Raw genomic sequence first — 16187 nt, forward strand, 5'->3', positions numbered from 1 at the left:
CGCCAACAGTAAGCTTAAAAGGCGTGTTAAAGGATGTCAAGATAGCTCAGCTGGTAAGGGCGTTTGCTGCCAAGAGGGGCGAGCTAAATCCAATCCTCAGATCCACACTGGTGGAAGGAGAGAACCAATTGTCATCTGATCACACACACACACACACACACACACACACACACACACACACATGCACGCAAACACAAAATAAATCAATAAAGTAATTCTCTTGTTAAACACTTGATAAAAGAAAAGACAATTTTAAAAAAATGTGTGCTGTGTGGGTACATGAGAAGCAGGCAGCAGTGCTCAGGTGCAGACTTGGATCCCAAGACTAGGAAAGGCTGTTGTAGCCCTTTAGGTGAGTATTTTATTTCCAGAGGAAAACTGTCTGCCACCCCAGAGTAGCAGAACAAAAGCGAGTGAGGAGCAGGGACAGTGCTTGGTGTCACAGCTGGGCAGTGTGAAGGAGGTTATCAGTACAGGGCACCCAGCCAACGACGCCAAAGTCACGACAGCCGCCACAGCCAACGTCGTGCCAGTCACCCTGGCTCTTCTCTGCCAGTTCAGCCTGCATCCGCCCTACGCTGGCAGGCCTCGCAGAAGCAGCTACAGCACAGCCAGACGGGAAGGGATACACGAGGAAGGGAAGGACTGGGTGGGCTCATCTTTATGGAGAGACCCAGGTGTTGGTGAGGGAAGAGGGTTGGGAGGCAGGAGGAGGGAAGTCTGGCAGGGAACGGGGCCACCCAGGACCCGATAGCAGGGGCTAGGCAGGGGCAGAGGCAGCATGAACGCCCAGCTTGAGACAAACAGCTGCAGCCTTGTTTCTGTAAGGCAGTGGTTCTCAACCTGTGGGGCTCGACCCCCTCCATCCCCACCCCCACCCCGACACACACACATAGGAGGCACATACCATATATTCTGCATGTCAGATGTTTACATTATTATTTATGTAATAGCAGCAAAGCTACAGTTATGAAGTAGCAATAAAATAATTTTATGGCTGGGGGCCACCACCACACGAGGAACTGTATTACAGGGTCACAGCGTTAGGAAGGCTGAGGACGGCTGCTCTAAGGTATAGGAACCTGCGTCTGTTCTGCTTGCTCAGATGCAGTCACTTGCCCTGGGTGGGGCCATACTTACCCTGTTCTGAAAGGCTTCCTGCCACAGGGAAGGGGAGGATGACAGAAGGCAGAGTCTCTGTGGCTGATGTAGGAAAATGGCCAGGCCTGGCTCGGCCTGGTGGATGTCACATTCACCCGCCCCGACTCACGGTCAGCTCTAAGAACCAAAACCTCTGTATTTCTTTATCTCAGATTCTGACCAGGGTTCAATCTAAGATCTCTAATACGGATTAGATGCCATCCTGTCGTAATGCCTAAAAACATCTTTCTCAGCAGCCTTCTAATCTCTCAGTGCCCGAGGCTTTGGTTGTGGTTGAGTCTGTCCAGGCAGTTCGGCTATTGGAGAAGCATGTACCATGTGCGGCCCTCAGAATGTCATGTGCTCATGAGCTGGTCCAGAGGAATGCTCCAGCCACACACTCGCGAGGCCTACCAAAACCCACCTGTCCTCCTGTCAGTATTAGCTCCGTTACCCACTGTTGTGACAAACACATGTCAGGCAGTAATTTAGGGGAGGAAGCGTCTCTTCTGGCTCAGCTGGAGCAGCTTTCAGAGGCAGTACTGTGAGGGTCCTTGCTCATGTTTCCACAGATCAGGAAGCAGAGACAGCACAGAAAACAACTCAACATTCAGTGACCCAATTTCTCCAGCCAGGTTCCACCTCCCAAAGAGCACCCCTCTCCCACAACACACCAAAAGCCCCTTCCCCCCCCCCCAAAAAAAGCAAAGCAAAACAAAAATCAATGCTACCAGCTGAGGACAAAGTGTTTAAATACATAGTCCTGTAGGGACATTTAATATGAAACTATTCCACATCCTGTTGCCAGGGTCACCTAGATTGATACTGGGCTGAGGCCATTCCTTGGTACCCAGATAAGCAAAGTTGGCCCAGTATCTTCCCTGTGCCAAGCAGTATATCAAGCAGCACCATCTGGACCTGTCCTCTATTCCTTTCAAGCAGCCTCGAGATCCTTGGTATGCCTGAGAAAGCTGGGGGTCTGCGAGGGTTCTGTGTGCTGCAGTTCACGGCCTGAGGGCGTGCAGACCCATTGGAGCCGACACAGGTACAGGAACTAGAGAAAGAGCACGAGATGACAAGTAGGAAACAGCCTGCTTCCTCCGTGCTGGAAAGGGACATGCTGAGCACGGCAGGGCAGGAGCACAGAAGGGACACCCATCACCACATGGGACCTCTCCTAATCCCCAGAGGTAGGGGTGCTTCTGTCTGAGCAGTCATCTTGGGGTCCCCACAGACTGGAGGGGTGAGATCAGAAGCATCCAGCACACGCCACCTAGGGAGACACCAGTGAGCTGGGTCCTCAGCAGAAGTCACCTCAGCTCGGCACACCTCACATCACGTATCAGCAAGTAAAATGGAGCCAACTTTGCTCCTCCCACAAAAGATGCTCGACGGTGGCCCCTACTACTTGGGATTCCTCATTGGGGTGCTCCACTTCCTGGGCCTGAGAGTCCAGAGCCTGGACTCTTCCTTACTACATATTACCCTAGTGATACACATCATGCAATATTATGTACATGTCACGTAACACCCCGGTGATAGGCGGGCTCCCTGTGAACAGCTGTGCAGAGCCCTCCACGTGGCCTCTCCTCTCTTCTCCTTCCTTCTGAGCCGTCAACCTTAGTTCCATGTTAAAATCTCGTCCAAGGATCACTCAAAGGACCACGCTTTGCTTGGAGTTTACTTTAGCAATTTCCCTTGGGTACTCTGCCTTGGCCCTGCACTTTGACGCACATCTGCAACGCCACCGAGGCCGCCAGCCCGACTGCAGCTCCGCCTTTGCTTACTTTATCTCTGCACACCTTGAGGTATCTGAGTTTCTGTTTACATACTTGTGGAAACACCCTTCTCTCAGCTCATTACACCAATAAATGTGCACTACATGACTGAGGCAAAAATATTCAAGAGCAGCTAAAGCAAAAACAACATAGTTTTGAATGTCTATGGGATTGTTACTCTTGAGGTGGGGACATTTATTAAGCAGTTAGAGGAAATAAACGCTCTGCGTAAAACCCAGAGTCACCAGACCCAAGCACGGGGTGAATGAAATCATTGAAATGAAATTGACATCATTAAGACAGGTGGCCGGCATGTCACGGGTTGTCATAGATCTAACCAACTTCCAAATGTAATCGTGAACAGAGCGAGGGATGTGGTAGCTTCAACTAAAACAATGTAAGTAAGAATAGAGGATAAAGGACACAATACTCCATTCATATAATCAGTTAACTCCATTCATATAATTCCATGGATTGTTCATTCACGACACACCTAGGCAGAGAGCCTGTATCCTGCTTCCCAGGACCTGACCCAAGGCAAGGGGGCTGCCCCCCAGACATGCACAGAGCTGCACAGAACCGCCGTGGGTAGCAGCACGGGGCTGCATGGAGTTATTCATCCGCTTTCTGAGGTGGAATGAAGCTAACCCTGCAGTTCAATAACTGAACAAGATAGTCTCAGAATGTGGCACAGGCTTGACACAGAGTATATGAGTTAGTACTAGAGGTGCAGGATGTGGTGTGATTGTGGCATGGAACAAACTCTTGGGGGGGATAGTGAAGCTGATGACCCACTGGCAGGAGTCACAAAGGCAGATCCGGGCTCACACTTGCTGGTGGAAGCCAAGGGGCAGGGAAGCTCCAAGGCCAGTGGTTCCAGTGTCTTCAGGAAACAGAGGGCTATGATCTCCACATGAGCTGGAAGCCGGGGGTCAGCCAGAGAATAGACTGGAATGAGAGGCTACGGCCCTGGGTGCAGAGAATAAACTTCTAGTAAGATGTCACACTGTGTGGTTACTCTTTAGTGACTCTGATGCTAGTGTAGGGAAGAGGACCAAAGCATTCTCCCCCACAAGGACTAAGGGCAACTCAAACAAGAATGTAGGCTGAGGTGGGAAGGACAGACGTGGGCACACTGGTTTAGGAGTTAGTGGAACTTCTGTGGCGGGCAGTGGGTGCTGCCTGTATTAGTTTTCTCATTGCTTGACAGAATGAAAGCTGCTCCAGGGAGATGTCTGAAGGCTCAGCCCCCCGCCCCCTTTATGGGGAAGGCATGGCAGCCAGAGAATGAGGCAGCATCAGTTGTGAAAGGATATTGCCTAAAGAAATACCCCAAAGAAAATTGTACGAGGTAGAAATTAGTTAAGAGGATATTATCTTTAGTCCACTGATGATGATGGTGGCGGTGGAGGTAGTGGTGATGATGATGGTGATAGTGATGATGATGGTGATGATGATGATGGTGATAGTGATGATGATGGTGGTGATGATGATGATTGTGGCGAAGATGATGGTGGTGGTGATGATAGTGATGTGGTGGTGAAGGTGATGGTAATGATGATGATGATGGCGATGATGATGATGGTGATGATGATGATTGTGGTGAAGATGATGGTGGTGGTGATGATAGTGATGTGGTGGTGAAGATGATGTTGGTAATGGTTGTGGTGACAGTTATAAAGGTAACAGTGAATGTGAACATGATTCCAGTAATGATGGGTGGTGATGGAGATGATGATAGCAATTGTAGTAGCGGTGATGATGGCAGTTTTGATGATGTGATAATACGGTGGCAGTCCTAACAGTAACTATGGTAAAGATGAAGACGACGTTATGAAGATAATAGAATCATGATGTTGAAGATAACGGTGGCAACGGTGATGCTCATAACCACAATGCCTTCTACCAGCCATTACTGTAGACTTTGTAAAAAAATTTTAAATTTTAATTTATTATAATTTATTCAGATTACATCCCAAGTGTTATCCCCTCATTTGTATCTTCCCGTTCCCTCCCTCCCTCCCTCTTTTGCCCTATTCCCCTCCCCCACACCTCTGACAGAAGGGGACCTCCTCCCCACATCAGTATGGCCACAGCCTCTCAGGTCTCATCCAGATATTCTGATTTACTCACAAAAGTCCCACAGGACAGTGCCCATGATTTGATCATTTCCCCTTTGCGGGGCAGCTTTGTGGGATGCAGGAGGAGGATACAGGCTATCCTAACAAGAGCGGATAGGCTGGGGTCAGGAGGTAGGGGAGGAGAGTCCTTCCTGTCAGAGGACTAGGGGAGGGGAATAAGAGGGTGAGAAGGGGAAGAGGGAAAAGAGGGAGGGAGGGTAGAAATGGAAAGATACGAGAGAGGGGATATAATGTGAGTAAATCACAAAAATTTAAATTTAAATTTAAAAAAGTCTCACAAGAACAATGCAGTTATAGGCACATTTTATAGGTTTGTAAAATAGAGAAATCTGTTTAAAGTCACCTAGCTAATATGTAGATCTCATAACTCAGGCAGGAGGATTCCAGGTAGGCTGACTAGACGTTGGGACCTGTGACCACCAGACAGAGTGGGATGGAAGAGGCTAATTCACAAAGGCCTGGTAAAGTCCTACTAGATGCCTTCCTTCCTTGCACCACTGGCTCATGGGAAAGTCCCGCCAAAGAGGTTTGCACAGTTTAAGAGCCGGAGCCCTGACTACGAGCTCGATGCATGGTCCCCCTTGGGCACGTGCCACGCGCGCGTCAGCTCCAGTAGAGCTCAGGCCAGCAGGTTCGCAGCCTATGGGAAACACCATCTCACTAACCGGCTGCTGGACTCCTGACCACAGGTTGGTCATGATTGGTGATGATTGATGGTTGTTGTTTTCAGCTGGCGGCAGTTTGTTAGACTGCATTAGATTATTAACACAGTGTATTTCCCCAAGGATGAAAGGCGCTCCCAGAAAGCGTTATAAACTTTAATGGCTGGCTGCTTTGGATAACTTGGTAGACATCAGTACTGATGGAAATGAGAAGTGGCTTGTCACGTCACGGAATTTTTTCCCCCTGCAGCTGTGCCAAACACACTATTAGAAATGCAAATTGAGGTCCCTCGCAAACCCACTGAATCATGAAGGAAAGGGATACTAATCCTACTTTAATAGAGTGTCCAGATGACTCTGCGCTGTCCATTGACATACTATGACTGAGCTATCCTCAGAAGAAACAAGGCCCTGCGGCCATGCATGTCAGTGCAGTCCTGTAAGCATAGCTCATCCAGTCAGCCAGCTGCACACACACCCTGAGAGATGGTGGCATGGGAGGGTGGTGCATACGTATACCTACATATGTGTGTGCCTGAAGACACTACCCTTCCAATATGGCTTCCCTTCCAATATGGCTACCGTTCCAATATGGCTACCCTTCCAATATGGCTTCCCTTCTAATATGGCTTCCCTTTCAATATGGCTACCCTTCCAATATGGTTTCCCTTCGTTCTGCCTGTGATGCTGGCCTGGGATGAGTATGTGGTCTATGTCACTGATAACTGTCTGGATACAGTGGGGCCATTTAGCCACCGGTGTGGTCCGCTCCTGTACAGCCCTCTCAGCGACAGCACAGGGGCCTCCTCAGCCTTACAAGGGGGATACAGATGAGATGTCACATTCTCCAAGCAGCTCCTCCCTCCTGATTCAGCAGGCCATGGGCAGCAACATGTCTGCCTGCGCAGGTCCGGCTGAGCACAAGTGAAGGAAGCATTTTACTCCCAGCAGTGGGCCGTCCTCACTTTGATAAACTGTTCTGCTACTTGGAAGGTGTCCAGATGATGATGGCTGTTTAGAGATGCGTCACCTTCCTAGAAGACTTGTCACCTAAAACCTACCAGACCTGACCAGGGCCACCCTGACTAACCTAACTCACTCTGTGGATGTGGACAGGGAGACAAGTCTTCTCTGAGTGGCCCACAGACCCCACGTGTTCTTGCGACCATAGCATCTGGCCTGTTCTCCCATAGGCCACCGACTCCTGTCCCTACTGTGTATACACACCTTCACCAGCAACGAGAACATGCTGTTCACCTCTCCCGCCCTCCCAAGGAGTACCCTTACCTCCAGGCCTCATCTCCCCCTATGTGGTCTAATTATGTCTCTTCTTCTAAAGGACCCACGGTGGCCCCAGCATCCTGTGGCCTTCCAGGTACTCACAGCCAGCCCTGTGATTCTGCCTCCTGACCAGTGCTCTCCTGAGACCTGGTACTGTCTGTACTAAAGCCTCCTCATAGCCCATCATCCCAGTGTTCTCCACAGCCCATCATACAACCTCCCCACCGAGGCAAAGGAGTCTGGGAAATTTGGGCTGATCTGAAAAACATGTAATGACCCCTTTAAGAAAGGCTGCTCCTTGCTCAGGGGGTTAGCCCCTTTAATGACCCAGAAGATTACAGCTGTTGGAAAATGGAAACGGAACAGGGGGCACAGTCTTACCCTAGGCAGAGCCAGTCATCTGAGAGGGTCCTTAGAAGACTATAAAAACATCTCTCTACCCAAAGCCCCAGGTGGCCCCTTTTATTCCCCAGATGGGAGCTGTCTGTTCTAAGAAAGTTTGCCCATTTGATTCTGTTTCTCTTTGTGCCTGATGTTTCTCACTGTGGTGGTGTTCCCTATCCAGTTGTAGTTGTGTGTCCCGGGTCCCTCTGGATGGCTTTCACTCTTGGAGGCCTCAGATCTCCAGCTGTCACAGCCTGCCAGTGTCCCCACTCTCCAACTATCACTTGGCTTTCCTGACTGGGTGAGTTTTCTTCCTCTAAGGGTCTGTCCTTCTCTCAACCCTGCTACTCACTTTCCAGATGGGGAAAATGTTGAACACCAATGCTAGGAGATCTTGATAGACACCTATACTGCCAGATCTGATCTTCGAGACCAGATTTCCAATCTCCAAATGTTTGTCAACTGGCGTTCATTTGTACAGGGTGGGGCTTGGAGGGCAGGCTATGCAGTGGCAACCAAATCTGAGACTGCGTCTAGCCCTTGCCAAGTTAACATCAGGGCTCAACTGGAAAAGGCCACTTCCTTCACAAGGGCTTTGACTCTTAGTAAAGGATAACTGGTAAATATTTTTACAGACTGCAGCTATGTATATTGGATACTGCGTGCTCATGCTGGAGGGGGAGGGGTGGAATCACTGACCACCCTGGGTGAGGTCTTGGACTTACTAGATGCATATCTACCTCACTGGGAAGACTGCTATCGCACACTGCTGAGGGCACCAGAAGGAAGGCGGCTTTGTGGTAAACGTTTAGAAGATAGGGCTGCCAACGCACTGGCACCTTGAATAGAAGAAATGTCTCCGCTTCTTTGGGAGGTCTCGATCTCACTTTCCTCAAGACAGAAGAGGAGCAAGAATAGGTTGGCAGCCAGAATCATCACGGATGATGGATTCTCACCGATGCTCATCTGTGGTTACCGTAGTAACTATACTGAAAAAAGTTTACACCCTCCACCAAAAGGTACCAGCTAGAAAGGGAAAACTCCAACTTAAATGTCCATAGAGAGAGGAGCACTGAGGCCAGATAGTTCAGTGATGGGGTCATTCGAAAGATCACTTGCCTCCCACTAGCATGTAGAGATAGGGAAAACAATAGGAGGATGCTGACAAGCAGACCTTACCCACTCACTGATGGAACCTAAAACCCGTTTGCTACTGTGATGGGTGGACACTGAGTGGGTTGAAGCCTTCCTTTGCCAAACAAAACAAGTGCACGAGATAATGAAAACCCCCTTTAAATTAAATTGCTCTGAGATGTAAAATGCTCAGAAGCGTATAGACTGAAAATGAGCTAGGCTTCAAAACAAAAAGTCCCTGAGGAGTTTCTGAGGCCCCAGAGATACAATTCATCCTCTACTGTGTCTGGCAATCCCTCGTCTTCTGGGAAAGTGGCAAGAATAAATCTCCTACTTAGAAGGCATCTCACTAAGTTGATGGGGGAGGCACGAACTCCCTGGAAAGAGTTACAGCCATTAGTTTTGTTGTGGCTATACCACTGGACCACTCCTTTTGAGGCTTTGTATATATGCCTGTCTTTTAGAAAGTCCCGTTGAATAACCTCTAGAGTTTCCAGCTAGTATCTCATATCACCACATGGAGCTCCTGAAGGTGGCAGGGTGTGTGTGTGCGTGTGCGCGCGCATGCGCGCGCGCGCGCGCGCGCGTGTGTGTGTGTGTGTGTGTGTGTGTGTGTGTGTGTTCCTCATTCTATCCTAGAGATTTGTTCATGATCAAAGATCTCCAGGAGAGTTCCTCTTTGAGTCCCATTTGCATGGGTCTTCATTTTGACTTTTTGTCTACTCCTATGCCTACAAGATCGCTGGGCCACCTTGATCACGTACAAAGGGGGGCCTTCCTCAGGAACACTGCCTTCTCTTTCCTTCTCAGATAAGACACTCCTTTAGATCCTTCCCCTGCAGACGCCCTTGTTAGGAATCAAAAACCTGTCGGATCCCTGCCTGCGTCACCATCAGTGACCTAAGTGTGCTGGGCCACGAATGGTCAGTTGCTTGTGTGGTCCACGCGAAGCCATGAATGTCTGCATATAGCGCTCATGAACCTGATCGGCTACATACGATCCATGAAAACATGGATACTGCCCCAAGAACTCCCAACAACTGTAGGGTACCCCAGGACTGCCCTCATAGGCGCATCCAGTTCCTTAGATGTGAGCTGGCAGACCCAACCACTTTCCAAATCAATATCACCTAGTAGGCTAGATTGGGCAAAATCCAGTGCCTCCCAAAGAATCTTATTTTGAGACAGATATTTGTTTACCTGGGAGTGGTACCAGCCTCACTTATCTTCCAATGAGATATTTGAGGTACTGGAACAAGCACTGGGACCTTTGCTTTTACCCTAACTGTACTCAGGCCACGGCCTTTTAACAGACACAGTTTCTCTGGTGGGTATACCAGACTTGGACCAGAGAAATAGTAGACCCAACAGTTGTTGTAGCCTTTCTTTGTAGTACGGACCTACTCGGGGTATCAGTACAAGCCTAGAGAATTTAGGGCAACTGCAACGGGCCACCTCAGAGGAGAGACATCCATTAGCAAAGGCTATCCTATCTTGGGTAGAACATAAAGTCAGCCATTACTTCAGGAGGAGGAAAAGGCTGCAATGTTTAGGGAGGAGAAATTGCGGGTTAGATGCTGGGAAGCAATGCAGGCTGGATGCCCGGAAGTGCGCACGCACCGCTACTCAGGACAGAACCGGCACTCAAGAACAACAAGGTCTTCATTCAGATGTGATTTGAGGCGTCCAGGAGGCCCAGTGGTCAGCTTCCTGAATGCAGAGGCGAGTCTAATTCTGGATTTGCCACTTATGGTAAAACAGACTGAAAAACAGACTCTAAGAACTGTAACACGGCATCCGCTGTGACTGCCCTTGTTCCCTAAGCAATCAGGCCTCTAGTCAGCAGACTCCCAGGATCCATTACCCTAGATGGACATGCCCATGGACAACATTGGGCAATTTTACAAGAGAAACTGAAGGGAGGTAGCACTGATCTAGGGACAGGGACTGGCCCCTTTAAGAAGGGGTGCTCTTTGTCTCAGAGGTACTGTAAGTGTTGGAAGAGATGAGGTAGAACAGACCCCAGAAGCACTTGGTGGACTCCCACCTCTGAGACCCCTTCCTTCTCCTTGGTGAGAGCTGTTTCTGTTCTAATAATTTGTTGTTGTTGTTGTTGTTGTTGTTGTTGTTGTTGTTGTTGTTGTTTTTCCTTGGCTGGTGGTCCTCTGCTCCCTGTCACCTGTAACTGTGTGTCCAGGACTCGGGCTCTCTACTTTCACTCTGGTATGGGTGACAGTTGCTTTAGTGTCCCTACCTCCGATCTACCCATTACTTGTTTGGGAGACTCAAGACCTCCCCACCCTCACTCATGGGCAGGTGGTGGCTGCTTTAGCATTCTGCCTCAGCATCTATAGTGGCTATTTTGTGTCTGTGACTCCTGGACACCTCCACTTTCACCCCAAGGCAGCTGCAACTGCCATTTGGCATTCCTGCTTCAGATCTCTAACTGTCACCACCTGTCAGTGGCGCCCCCACTCTCCAACTGTGACTTCACTTTCCTGCCTTGAGTAGGATGAATAATTCTTTTTCCATCTCAAGGAACACATTCTGCGTTCTCCTAGCCAACTGCCACTCACCCAAGAACCCCGTAACAATGGTTTCCTCACCCATGGATTCCAACCAACGCAGGTTGGAAACTATCTGAAAAAATGATGGAGGAGAAGGCTCACGTGTTGAACTGCTGCTTGTGCAAAGGTGAGGTCCAGAGTTCAGATGCCCCAAATTCTAAATGTCAGGGGGCTGTGCTGGCCTGCCTGTCACCCAGTCGCATAATGCAGAGACGAGGGACCCCCCACAGTTAGCTCGCTCATAAGACTAACCATAGCAGAGAGCTCTGGGCTCAAGATACGCTACCTCGACAAGTAAGGTTAAAAAGCCATTGGTGATTCTTCCTGACCTCAACCTTGGGCCTTTGTGTGTATTCATTCTCATGCATGTACACATGCACAAACGTGCACATATGCATAAAAGTGGAAAAAGAAGTATTAGAACAAAGTGGCAAAAGTATTAGAACAAAAGTGTTAGCAAACATGCAGACATTGTCACCGCTGTTCCGTAGCTGCATAGCGCTTTCAGTTTACCACTCTCAGCACCTGGAGAGGATGCTCAGTGCGGGAGAACGTACATGGCTCACACACAGTGCTCTCTCAGCCTTAAATACATGCAGACTTTGGTCCCTTAGGGGCCCTGGAACCCATCTCCAAGGACACGGAGTGGAACAAGAAGGACGTTGTTCTTATGATTTCAAGTCTGCCATCGACCAAGGTCCCTACAGTTTCCCTTTGTCAGCCAACTGCCTCCCATAGCAACCCTCCCCATGACTCAGGCAACACGCAAGCCTCACTAAGCCCTCCCTTTAGGAAAGCAAGTACTGTAAGGCGTTTGGACCTCTGTTTGCGTTTAAAACACTCCACGTTCTACACAGAGGCTGTGCAATCATTCCATCCTGTCTCCCTGTGCCATGAGAGCAGAAGCTGCTTCTTCACAGGCCAATTTGTTGTCTAACTGGAGGGGTCAGGCAACACTATTCCTGTCTGGCAAGTCAGAACTTATTTGCCCATCAATGCATGCACTTGGGAAGGAGACAGACAGCATTCTGAGCACGTGACACGCTTTCACAAATAATTTCTATGGAAAACAGCAGTCAGATATAATGTGGGCCCAAGGTGACCTCATCACCAGAATTTGTTCTACTTGTCATTAGACGTATCACACTGCATCACTCAAAATGGGAAAGAAATGAGAGAGTGACACACAGCGGCGTGGCGAGGAGGAACACAGCATGATACAGGACCCTCAGCGGGAGAGAGGTGGGGGGCTTTGTCACCCCTAGATTTGCCCCTGCAGTCTCTAAAGCTGTACCTTTCCTTTCTTCCAACATTTCTATGCAGCACAGCAGGCATAAAGCGAGCGTGTTCTTGAGGAGACAAGAGAGGAATGTGCGAGTCTCTGGATACTAAGAACAAGATTCAAAAGCAACGAGCCTCTTCCTCAAGCATTACAGGGCTAGCCTAGTCTACATCCATGGCTTCCATGAAGAGCACTGCAAAGCTATGAGCCTGACTAGAAGCACCTAGAGTTGACCTGGGACACACTGCCACAGCCCTGGTAAGAGAAGGAGAGAGTGCAAGCACACTGGCCCGAGCATGGCAGGGGAAGGAGGCAACGTGCATCACTCTTGGAGTCAGCGATGGCATCCAAGATCCCAACCCACCTGCAGCCTGTGAGCATCTGCCAGGGCACCTAGAAGGCTCCACCAACCGGGCAGCAGGTGAAGCTACAGGTGAGGTTTGGAGGACATGGGACTTGGATGCAAATGACAGGACTAGGGTTCAGTTAGCCTATTTTTCCCCATAGAAACTGAGTCCCAGAGAGGCGAGGCACCGGGGTTTCTGTCACTGTGGGCTGATAGCAGGACAGAACTTAGAGGTGGGCCCTTCTGCTATCACACATCTCCCCTCACAGACCTCACACACTCCCAGGTGGCCCTCCCCTCACACTCACTGCTGGCTCTGTCCTTCTAGCATCTGGTCTACTCAAAGAGCTCACATCTTATTTGCATGATTTTAAATTCTTATTCACCCAGTGCTGCCTGATATTTTGATATTAAGGTTGATTGAAACAGTAAGTGTATCAATGAGAAGTATTTATTAAAGGTTTTCTATGTCGAGGAGAAGAGAGGAGGAGGAGGAAGAAGACAGAGAGAGAGAGAGAGAGAGAGAGAGAGAGAGAGAGAGAGAGACAGACAGACAGACAGACAGACAGACAGACAGACAGAGACAGGGAAAGACAGAGAAAGAGAGAGACAGAGAGACAAAGACAGAGAGAGACAGAGACAGAGACAGAGAGAGACAGAGACAGAGAGTCTCTTAGGACAGAACCTGTGCCTTTGGGAACGCCAAGTGATCGATCCTCTCTCACAGACGGATCACACCCTAGCAAGGGCTCTGCATTTTGAAGGAACTTTGATATTTCTATAGGTAGAGGAGGAGACATTCCCCAAGAGGACAGACATCTACAGAAGCTCCCCTCCTCCAGCCTTACTCATCCATCCTGCAGAAAGTTCAGGTGGCCCTGAGCCAGAGCAGCCCAGGTGGCTTTGGGGTCGTCTGTGGACAGCAGCAGTGGGATCCTCCTGTGCTCTCTAGTGTCCCGTGGAACTGTGTTTCTCTGCTGGAGGAACTGACACTCCCAGCCCCAAACCTCACCGTACTAAATGCTTGGGAGATAGAAGTGTGGATCAAGTCTGAAAAGAACATTTTAGAATTAAGAGCTAGCGACTCTCCTTTTCCTTAGGATCAAGAGTCCCCACGGAGCAATCTGGGTCCTCGATGGGCCACAAGCACCTGTCATCCATAACGATGAGGATGAGCAGTTATTAATTGGGGGACACAGGGGCCCAGATGTTTCTATCTGATCCTGTCACATGGCCGGACCTACCTCCCTGGTCTGGTTCAGATCACTTGGCTCGGGATATCTCTCAAAAGATGGGAGCTATGTCTAAAGTCCATCCTGGTTCCGTGGTTTGCCCCTAGAATGTGCGGGTGTCATGGTATACTGGCAGTCTGCTTAAATCAGGCTGTACTGTTCACGGCAAAGACGCTGCAGAGAACAGAATACACATCTCACCTGGAAGTAAAATCCCAGGTGCGGGGCCCAATGCTCGGGTTCTGTGAAGGCGAGGCATGTTGAGACACAGGAAGCACACAGTACAGGAGATGCGCGCACCCTCTCCACAGCTACAGAGATCTGTGCTCACCCTCCCAGCCCTCAGGAAGAGCCAGTGTCACCAGGAGGCTGAGTGGCCATGGACCTCAGGAATGTGAAGCTTTGTGCTCTATTCCACCTCAAGGGGACTCAGGAGCTCCAGACCCCAAATTCCCCAGGCACCCACAGGTCTCCAGCACTGCTGCACTCAGAACGGCTGTCTTGATGTATATCACACAGTTCAAAAGGCCGCCTAAGCCCTGTGCCTTGATCACCTAAGCTAGCCTCAGTGCCCTGCAGACCTAGACAGAGGTCAGGGAGCTCAGCTTCCTGAGCAGCTTTGACCCCACCATCCTGATCTCCAGATCAACTCTGCCCCAATGCAGAAACCTGCTATGCAGGGAATAGCCACACATCTCTCATGTGCTCCTAATACTTAGGCAGATGACCTTGCTTGGCAGCAAACACAGGGTCTACTGGCTGTACCCGCAGCTCAGGCGCCTCCACGTAGGTGTTTCCCAGGCAGCCCACACAAACTCATGTGGGCTAAAAGTGCCCAGGGCAGCATTTGCGTGGAAAAAGGCAGGGCTTCAGTGCAACGCCCGCCCACAGCGCCTTCACCTGGGAAGCAAGTGAGCTCACAGCCCTGCCTGAAGAGAGCTCCCCCCCGTGCCCCCCCACCCCACAATTGGTAAGGAGGCACAAAAGCCTGAGTCCACAGGAGGCAGGAGCTGGGAGGTGAGCATATGGAGAGCCCAGAGGCTCACACTAGAACCAGGAACCAATCACTCAGCCTTTCCTGGGGTGAGAGAGAGGAAATGTTTGTCAGCAAAGCCAAGGGGACCAGGCTTAGTCTCACTTTTGACCATTAGCCTGCCTCATCTCTTTTTAAAAAGAACTGTCTGAGCAAATAATTCACTTGGTTTCCTTACGGTACAGAAAAGGGACTATAGAAAATGCAGATTTCAAGCTGAGCATGGTGGTGTATACCTTTAATACCAGCACTTCAGAGGCAGAGGCAGGCGGATCACTGTGAGTTTGAGGCCAGCCTAGTCTACAAAGCGAGTCCAGGACAGCCAAGGCTACACAGAGAGAACCTCTTTCAAAAAAGCAAAAAGAAAACAAAATCCAGATATCTCCCTGAGGTCAGTGGGAGTGACCAGGCTATACTTAAAGGCTCTACTTTCAGGTTCCTGAGGCCATGGGTTCTCCAGGTGGTCCTGGAGTATCTTGTAAGAAAACAGAAATGTGTTCCACTCCCTGTACAGTAAATTCGTAGGGGCATTTAATCTAGATAATGTGCAAGCGTGAGTTTCAATGTTGAGTTAACACACCAGCCTAAAGACTGAGTTTAGTGTAGGTGATTATAAATTTAAGTCCTGATTGAACCTGAGACTTTAACCAGTCTTACCCAGAGTGTGTCCTTCCTTCCTCGAAAAGATGGCTGGCTCAAGGCAGACAGTCCGGCCTCTCATGGTGATAGAAGACTCAGGTCAGTCTCAGCCCAACTTGGGTCACAGATGACCTGGGGTCCAGGGCGGACAGTAAGCTACAGCGATCATAAGCACTAACTGGGCACAGACGGCACACAAACAGGCTTAGGAGCAAAGTGACTACACCCTCATATGACACAAGTGCCCACCCTTCCATCGGGTGCTTTGACTTCCCAGAGTCTCCTGATGAGACAAGCAGTGTCATCACCACCTGAGCCCTCTTGCTCAGGCCAGCATCCATTCCTGTTTTTGTGTCCACCCCCACCTGTCCTCAGGACAGCAGACAAAACATTTTACAACTCACCTTCTAGTGGTGGCCGAGCACACCCTGCCAGGCCTCTTCCCAGATCTAGGCTACATGTCTACACGCCATTTACGCCCTGTGTTCCCATGTCTCATTCTTTTCCATGGATACAGTGTGCTGTTTCCTCTCATGTGGGCTTTGGACACATGGGTATATCACGGAAG

General features: G+C 49.7%; 1 protein-coding gene across 2 annotated transcripts in view; it reads right to left on the reverse strand.

Moving 5' to 3' along the window:
• Positions 1-16187, reverse strand: part of PTPRN2 (protein tyrosine phosphatase receptor type N2) — a 705670-nt gene that overhangs the window by 312444 nt on the left and 377039 nt on the right. The window lies entirely within an intron of this gene.

This window comes from Acomys minous, assembly GCF_964271855.1.
Source record: "Acomys minous genome assembly, chromosome: 8".
NCBI lineage: Eukaryota > Metazoa > Chordata > Mammalia > Rodentia > Muridae > Acomys > Acomys minous.